The 9,446-nt window shown below is 40.3% G+C and overlaps 1 pseudogene; it reads right to left on the reverse strand.

The window, feature by feature from the left end:
• Positions 1-8,890: 8,890 nt before the first annotated feature.
• LOC128595239 (uncharacterized) lies at positions 8,891-9,014 on the reverse strand (annotated as a pseudogene).
• Between the last annotated feature and the right edge of the window lie 432 nt (positions 9,015-9,446).

Genomic DNA, 9,446 nt, shown 5'->3' on the forward strand with positions numbered 1-9,446 from the left:
TGCTAGGTTGAAAGTTATTTTGTTTTAGGAGATTAAAAGTCAATGACCATGGGCGGCGCCTGTGGCTCAGCGGGTAGGGTGCCGGTCCCATATGCCGGAGGTGGCGGGTTCAAACCCAGCCCCGGCCAAATTAAAAAAAAAAAAAAAAAAGTCAATGACCGTCCTCTTCTAGCTTGAAAGGTTTCAGCAGAGAGATCTGCAGTTATTCTAATATTTTTGCCCTGGTAGGTGATGGTTTTCTTTCGTCTGGCTGCTTTCAGAATTTTCTCCTTCATATTAACTTTAGTGAAGTTGATTATGATGTGTCTGGGGTATGTCTTATTTGGGTTGAGTTGTACTGGAGTTCTGAAACTGCTATCTGAATTTCAGAATCTCTTGGCATGTCTGGAAAGTTCTCCTTCATAATCTCATGAAGAAGAAACTCTGTGCCTTGTGAAGCCACTTTGTCGCTTTCAGGGATCCCTAAAAGACAAATATTGGTTTTCTTCGAATTATCCCAGAGCTCTCTGAGAGAGTGATCTGTTTTTGCCCTCCATTTATCTTCCTCTTTGAGTGTTTGGGAGCATTCAAAAGCTTTGTCTCCAATGTCAGAAATGCTTTCTTCTGCTTGCTCCATTCTGTTACTGAGGGATTCTACTGTGTTTCTCAGATCTTTGAGGGCTGCAACTTCTTGTCTCAATGTGTCAAAATCTTTGGTCATTTGGTCTTTGAATTCATTGAATTCTTGAGATATCTTTTGGGTTACTGCTTGGAATTGTAATTCGATCTTATGTGCTATCCAGATCCTGAATTAGATTTCTGACATCTCAGCTACTTGTTTGTGCATGGGATCTTGTGCTGTGTCTGCCCCTTTGATCCTTGGGGGAGTTTATCTACTCTGACTATTCATATTGCCAGAGTTTTTCTGTTGATTTTGCCTCATGATTGTTTTTCACCATTGCCTCTGGCCGTCCTCAGAGTTGGGGAGGTATCTCTCCAAGATTAGACCCCAGCGGGATCACTCTATTATTGCTGAATCTTTGTAGGGAGTGGTCCTGTGTAGTTCCTCTGGGGCTCCCCCAGCCAGGGAGTTCTGGTTGTGGAACCAGTTCCAGAATGTGACACACCTGGATCCAGCAACAGGTCAGGAGGTGGTGTGCACAGTTTTGGGAGTGCCTGGCACCCAGTGACTTTGACACAGACAGCCCAAGGCTCCAGCAGTCTCTGGCCAGGAGAAGGGCTCTGTGCAGAGGCAGGGAAGGCTCCAGAGGGCATGCGGTTACCAGAGTCCCTGGCAAGATAAGCAGGCTGGTGTGGAGGCAAGGAGGTTTCAGGAGGGAGGCCGCAGGGTTGTGCGGCTCCTGCAGTTCCTGGTCAGGGCATGCAGAGGCCCAGCGGGTGTGGGTCACGGGTCAGGTGTCGTGGCACAGCTCTTATGGAGGTCCGGGCGGCACCAAGCCCAGGAGTTTGAGGTTGCTATGAGCTGTGACGCCACGGCACTCTACCCAGGGCAACAGCCCAAGGCTCCAGTGTGCCAAAACCGGACTCACTCTGCTCCTGAGGGTTAAGGTTGTAAGGCAGCTCAGTCCCTGCCTTTAAGCTGCTCAGTCACTAGGTTACTAGCTCCCGCCCGATCCTTGCTCTGCAACCCTGAGGGCGGAGCTTGCCTGGGGCACTTCTCTCACAATGGCTCCCTGAGGCCCACAGCCAAACACTATTAGCTTCATCCGGCTCAGCGGCTCTGTCTGGGGCCCTAGATAATGCCCAAAGTTCTCCGCACTCCTGCACAAGCTCTCCGCAAAGGCAGTTCAACTGAGTGCCAAGTCCAAAAACACCAAAACAGTTCACAGGTAGGGCCTTTTGGTTTGCAGTCTCACTGCTGCTTGTAATTACAGCTGCTGGCAGGATTAGGTCGATTGGACACATGCAACCACTTGCCAGTTTTCCACTGTTTTTGTCCTACTCTTGGGGTCCAGAAGTCCCTTGCTGACTCCCTGTATCCTCAAAGGGATGATTATAGGCAGATCCCACCAGCCAGAGATGCCTGGAGTCTTATCTCCCCAGACTCACCATGGCCTGTTGCAGAGAGGCTGTTACTTGGCCGCCATCTTCATATTACTATTCTTAGTTTCTATTTTTGTCACCTTGAGGGGGGAGGAGCTTAAATTTTTATTTTTTTTTTAAACAAAGATTCACTCAGTATATAACCTGGTTCAGAGTATATGCCTCCTTACGTGGCCCAGTTTCTCCTTACCAAGATGGACTGATTGAAATATTTTTAAAACTTTTTCTTAGTCTTTTGCACATTTTTTAAAGACATATGTGTTCCTTAGCCTGCAAAAAACAACAAATTATATGAATGGTTCATCAATTAGATACAAATTGATTGTTTTAAACAGCTAATTGTGGACTCTTCCATTAGACCTATGGATAGAAAGCAATCATTGCACTGTCTCCATGGAAACCCTGAATGTTCTTCTTTTATTGACATGTTTACCTATGTTCTTAACCATGTACTTTCTAAAAGTTCACAGAATTCACATCATAAAAAATTGTTATGCTTTTGGCTTCTGATTTCAAATCTGTAAATGAAATACTTCTTTTGGTATCATCATCTAATGATGATTTAGAATTAAAAAATTAGTATTTATTTTCATTCTAAACATAACAACTTAAAAGTTGATGATATGTTAAATGTTTTTATATTGAATATAAGTACTAACATTTTTTCAGATGAGAAATATGAATTTAAAACACAAAAATGCAATTTGACAATAACTTTCAGTATAGTTACCTCAGGATCCCATGAACTAATTGTATTTTTAAAGATTTCAGGTGTTCCCTTGATTTCTTTTCATGTCCAAAGTGATTAAGAAATTGGATACTAACTTATAAAGATTACCTTATACTGTACATAATAATTCCCATTAATATTTGCAGCTATATGTGGCCTAAAATTTGGCATAAGTCATCAATATCAAGCCTTTTCCTGGTTGAAAATTTTAAAAATCAACTACCAATTAAAAATTTCATGCTCTGTCATTTAAATTAAGGAAATTTAATATTCTCAGGGAAGAGTTTCATCAAGCTGTCTTAGTCTAGTAAATACCTAATCCAGTAAAATAAAAATTTACTCTAAAACAGTGACTTAGACAAACATACCATCATGTTTGGATCAGGAATTTGGAAAGGACTAAGCTAGGATATTCTTCTACTTCATGTGGTGTCAAATAGGGGCAGTTGGTGGTATTCATTTGGCAGTGGGCTTTTGTCTGAAAAATCCAGAAGAGCTTCACTGCCATGCCTAATGCCTTGGCAAGAACAGCTAGAAGGCTGGGTTCAGCTGGGCCACTTTGACCCCCCCACCCCCACCATGTAGTCCTGGGGTTTTGTTATGTAGTCTTCGAAGCACAATAGTCAGACTTCCATGGTGGCTCAGGGCTCTAAGAGTAATTGTTCCAAAAGATTAAAAATTAAAATTTGCTGTTCTCCAAAGACTCAGGCCAGAAAACACAGTATCACTTTTGCTGTATTTTACTGGCCAAAGCAATCATTAAGCCCACTCAGATGTAAGGGGTGGTGACACAGACCATACCTCTTAATGGGAAGTTGGTGTCAAAAAAAAATTGTAACCACCTTTAAGTTTCCATAATAACTTTATCTATCCCAGATTTAAAATTTGGAGAAAAAAAAAAAAAAGGAACTCCTTTTGGAATCTCTTTTCCTAAATAACTTATTTCTTAATTGTCTCTCACTCCCTTTTCAACCTTCCTAAATACACTGAACATGATTATGAACTAATCGAGTTTATAAAGGCTTTTATTTTCCACAAAGTAACAAAATGAGCTTCTGATATTATAGTTTCACCTTTTCTCCTACTTTTTGAGTTCTAGATCTCAACATCTGATTTTTATCTCATTTGATTTTTCAGTGTAGTTAGAAGGCTTATCAATATACCACAAGAAAATTTGTCTGTTTTAAATGAAATTATTTGGTTAGTATTAATAAAATGTCCCAAAAGTGTTAGTAGTAACCTTGGACAAAAAGTATTAGAAATGGAGGTTTTCTAGTAATCCATTTCACCTGTTGTTTGTTTTCTATATCCCCATGTTTCTCTAGTGTCAAAAGATGAAGAATGCTGTTACTCTGTTACTCTGAATGCTGACTTCTGTCTGCCTTAAGCTCTCTTTGTGTTCAGATATGCTCTTTTCTAGATTTGTGTGGAATGCTGAGATGTAGGGATAGGCAGGCAAGTTATATTGTATTTGTGACAGAAAGTTGACTATTTCACCCAGGCCCCTGGGATCTGTACCAAGTTAATCATCCTTGGAGCAAACTGACTTTTTGAGTTTATTAAGACTTCCTTGTCAGCCTCCTGCAGTAAGTCGTGGCCAGTGGGACTTGAGAGAATATTAAGTTGCAAAATTCCTGAAGATGCCTAGAAAATAACTCAAAAGTAAGGTTGAGGGTCACGTCCATGTTGAATTCCAGTTGTTGTGCAGGACTTGTGTTTCTGTCACTTTGTGAGATGTTCTATGGTGAGATTTGAGCCCTGGAAAGATGTAGGGAGAGATGTCTTCTTTCGCCCTGGAATAAGGATCTACAGGGCTGCTGGGGGGAGGGGGGAGGTAAAGGGATCTCTGCAAATCCAGGCTATCTTTTAGCACTACACACTATCTTAATCATTTTAACCATCGCTGAAAGGTAGATGGCTTCAGAATATGGACCTCAAGCCTAACTCTCTTCTCATGACTCTCAGTGTTATAGGAGGTAGCTAGTTAGGTGTGAGCAAGGGAGGAGGAAACAGAAAAGTTAGTCAACTACCTTGAACAAACAGACCTAAGGAGAAGAAAAAAAATTAATTCCCCAGCATTGCACAGATACAGAGTGACTCTTCCTCCCACCCACATATGAATAAGAACAGAGGGAACACTGACTGCCCAGTTGTTTTTTTTATTTCAACAAATAAAAACAGCAATTGTTCTGGTTCAAGGCAGTTGCCCCTTTCAAGACTGAGAAGACTGCCTATTCAAGACTGCCTATTCCCTTTCCTGAGAACAGACTTCTGCTTCTACACAGCCTTTCCTAAGTCTGTCTGCTTTCATTCAATAAATTTACCATCATTGCTTGGTTGTGTGCCTGTCCTGAAATTCCTTTCTGCAACTTTAGTAAGAACCTTTATGCCAGTGATACTAGATACATAAATCCCTAAACCAATCAATTAACAAATAGCAGTATCTACAGTGTAGTGTCTCTCAGGATCTCAAACTTAGCATAACCGACCAGTCTCATCGATCTCTTCTCAAAATGCTACCTCTCATTCTGTGGTCCCTCTCTTAGTGGGGTGGGGGACCATCATCCTCTGATTGTAACAGGCTTTGTTTTTGTTTGTTTTGAGGGTCTCACTCTGTCACCCAGGCTAGAGTGCAGTGGCATCATCACAGCTCACTCCTGGGCTAAAGTGATCCTTTTGCCTCAGCCTCCTGAGTAGCTGGAACTATAGGCATATGCCATCATGCCCAGATAATTTATTATTGTTGTTATTATTTTGTAGAGATGGGTCTCACTCTTGCTCAGACTGATCTTGAATCCTGGCCTCAAGGAATCTTTCCATCTCAGCCTCCCCAGGTGCTAGGGTTATAGACATGAGCAACCATGGCCAGCCTTCTTGTCCTCTTAACCCCCACATAATCAATGACCAAGGCTTGATCTGTTTTTCCTCCTAATTATTTCTTAATGCCACCCCCCTCATATTTAAGGAATTTTTAAATCAATCAGGCCTCCTTTTTGCTCCCCTCATTTATTGCATTACTAACCCTACATCTCCCTGCATCCAATTATCTCCAAGTTTAAACTTCTTCCAGGCATTTTACTGGACTCAGGTTAATGTTCAGCTCCCTGGCATGGTTTTGAAAGGCCCTCTGTCCTGGTCCTGCCTGCCCCTCTATCTCAGCATTCCACATAAATCTATATACATACTTCCAATATGTCCTTTCAAGAGCTTGATTATCTGTCTGGAAGGCTTTTTCCTGTTTCTCCATTTAGATTATTTCCATACTGTCTTACAGCTTAACTCAAGTGTCAGCAATCCCAGGAAGTTGCTGGGATGCCTAGTCCCTCTTGCCCACCCATCTCTGAGAAGTCAAAGCTTTACCAGTGCCTCTTTCATTTTGACACTTATCACATTTGTCTTTCGTAATGTTCTTCAGGTTTAGTACCAGCATTTATCCCTATTCCTGACACCTTGCCTAACACATAGCAAATGCTCAGTTCAAACAGTTTGGTGGAATTAATGAGTGATTAAACCCTATAACACATGGTTCATCAAAGCAATTTGCAAAAGCTCATTTGGTGGCTAAGAAATAAAACAATTTTCAGTAATAAAAGACACAAAATGAGATAATAAAATAAGAAAAATGCAATGAAAAATAAAAAGTTACAGTACAAAAAAGGGGGAAAGGCAATGTTTTATAATTTTAATTTGCATTGAAGTATATATTAAACAGAGAAAACAAACCCTACAGTATTAGTCTGTCATTCTAAAGGATAATAACAGCAGTTTCCATTTACTATTTTTATTCTTTAGATTTGAAATAGTTACAAGAGAAGCACCTGGTATTTCCTAGTAACTGACCTGGCTGAAGAACTAGCCTGAAATTTTTTTAAACTGTAGTCTTGGAGCTCTGCTGTTGGCAGCAACAGACATGGTTACTAAGAAGGAGCATATTCAGGATGGTGAGTGTCTTGTACATTGCTGGTGGACACTCTTACAGCCTGAGCATAGAGCCTCTCTTTAAGAGTGAATTTCTAGCCAGGTGTGATGGCTCACACTTGTAATCCTAGCACTCTGAGAGGCCAAGGCAGGAGGATTGTTTGAGCTCAAGAGTTTGAGACCAGCCTGAGCAAGAGAGAGCGATCTCATCTCTACTAAAAATAAAAAAATTAGCTGGGCATTGTGGCAGGCACCTGTAGTCCCAGTTACTCAGGAGCCTGAGGCAGGAGGATTACCTGAGCCCAGGAATTTGAGCTTGCTGTGAGTTAGGCTGACACCTTGGCACTCTAGCATGGGGCAACAAAGTGAGACTTTGTCTCAAAAATAAATAATTTAATAAAACAGTGACAACACAAAATGCTGGTGAAGATATAAGGAAATTGCAGCACTTAAACATTGCTGGTGGAAATGTAGAATGATACAGCCATTACAGAAAATAATTTGGTAGTTTATTAGAAAAAAATAAGCATGCAATTATCATATAACCAGACAATTGTACCCTGAGATATTTATACCAGAGAAATGAAGAGTTGTATTCACACAAAGACCTGTATGCTCATGTTTATAGCTATCATTTGTAATAGCCTCAAACAGAAAATGATCCTTCAATGGGTAAATGGTTAAATGAACAGTACAGTAGAAGACAATGTACCAATAAAAAGGAATGAACCACTGATACATGGAACAATCTAAAGGATTCTTCAGAGAATTATGCTGAGTGAAAAAGCAATCCAAAAGGTTAGATACTGTATGATTCCATTTATGTATCATTCTTGTACTAACAAAATTATAGAAGTAGACAACAGAATTGTAGTTGCCATGGATTAATGAAAAGATGAAGGTAAAAAAGTCTGTGTGTTTATCAAAAGGATTCTTGTAGTGAGGGAAATGTTCTGTATCTTGATTGTATCAATGTAAATATTCTGGTTGTGATATTGTATCATAGTTCTGCAAGATGTTAGTAATTGTGGCAACCTGGTAAAGAGTAAATGTGACTTCTGCATTATTTCCTACAATCGCTTGTTGTAGGAAAAATTGTTCCTTGACCTTTAGCGTAAGACTCACTTCCTGCTTGAGAGACCTAGAGAATCATGAGAATGGCATGTGAGTTGTGTAATGCACAGGAGATTAGAAAACTGGCCTCCAAGAGAGAATGTATATGTGAGGTGTGGCAATACCAGGCCTAATGGTTATGGTAAAGATTTTCTAGATTCGGCTCAGTGAAGGTAGCTCAAGCGGCTAAGGAGCCAGCCACATACACCAGAGCTGGTGGGTTCGAATCCAGCCCAGGCCTGCCTAACAACAATGACAAGTACAATGGAAAAAATAGCTGGGGACGCTGTGGCAGGCGCCTGTAGTCCCAGCTACTTGGGAGGCGGAGGCAAAAGAATCGCTTGAGATCAGGAGTTGGATGTTGCTGTGAGCTGCGTTGCCACGCACCCTACCCAGGTCGACAGCTTAAGGCTCTGTCTCAAAAAAAAAAAAAAAAATATTTTCTAGATTCCAAAGGTCTCTTGATGCTGGAAGCAAAAGTCTTGCTTAAGGTGTGAGGTTTTGGAGACATTCTGTATGACACTTTCCATGTTCCCCCTTTTTAGTGCTGATGTCTGATAACTTTTAACTACTTTTTCCTGCTTTGTGATAAAAAGTATGGACCTGAGGTTTGCTCAGGAGGGCTCCTCCCAGAGTTCGTCAGATCTCCCCCCGACCCGGACTTTGTGTCAAGCCTCTTCATTCCTCAAGTCAAAACTCTTTCATCTTGTGACCCCAAACCCCTTCACCTGTGAACCTACAATTATCTCAAAATAAAATTTAATTTAAAAAATCAAAAGAAGCATACTATTTTGTGATATGAGAAATCATACTCAATTCCAATTTCAGTGTTCAAAACTCAAATTTTATTAGAACAAAAAAAGTTGGTTCTGAACTAAAGAAACATATCTTAAGGTCAGTTGATGAGCAACCTTAATTTCCCCTTGCCATGTAACATACTATATTCACAAGGTCAGGGGAAAAGGATGTGGACATTTTGGGGAAGTAATTATTCTGCCTAGCACAGGTGACATGCTATAAGTACATGTCAATCACTCCATTGCAATGCATGGAAATATTTCTCATTTCTTTTTTTTTTTTTTCTCCAAATATCTGAGGCAGGAAAATAAGGCTGCCCGTTCATGGCAGTCCTGACAATGGTCCTCAGGGGCTGATGTTGGCTTCCACCCTTGGCTGAGGAGAAACTGGCCCCTCCACAGCCCCAAGTGTATTTCTCATTTATCTTTATAGCTGCCTAATACTTTACTTGTTAGATATACCATAGTTCATTCAATCAGTCTCCCAGCGATGGACATAGGTTTGTTTCCAATCCTTAGCTTGAATGCCTAAATGAATAAATTTGTCTGTATGTCATTTCATAGTGTCAATATATCTTTGAGATGGGTTTTTAGAAGTGGCATTGCAGGAACAAAGGATAAACTTAATATATGTTATCTTGCTATGTATATTCTTGCATATATATATATGTTTTATATGTATATATATATATATATTTTTTTTTTTCCCTATGTAGGAGTTGACATTTTGCATTCTCATCAGGAATGTATGAGAATTCCTCTTTCCTCATGAATGCAGTATGCTGCCAATCTGATGACTAATGGTAACTTAAGAGTTTTTTAGTTAGTAAGTTTATCTTTGGAGT

Source organism: Nycticebus coucang, chromosome 9 (genome assembly GCF_027406575.1).
Source record: "Nycticebus coucang isolate mNycCou1 chromosome 9, mNycCou1.pri, whole genome shotgun sequence".
NCBI classification, from domain to species: Eukaryota; Metazoa; Chordata; class Mammalia; order Primates; family Lorisidae; genus Nycticebus; species Nycticebus coucang.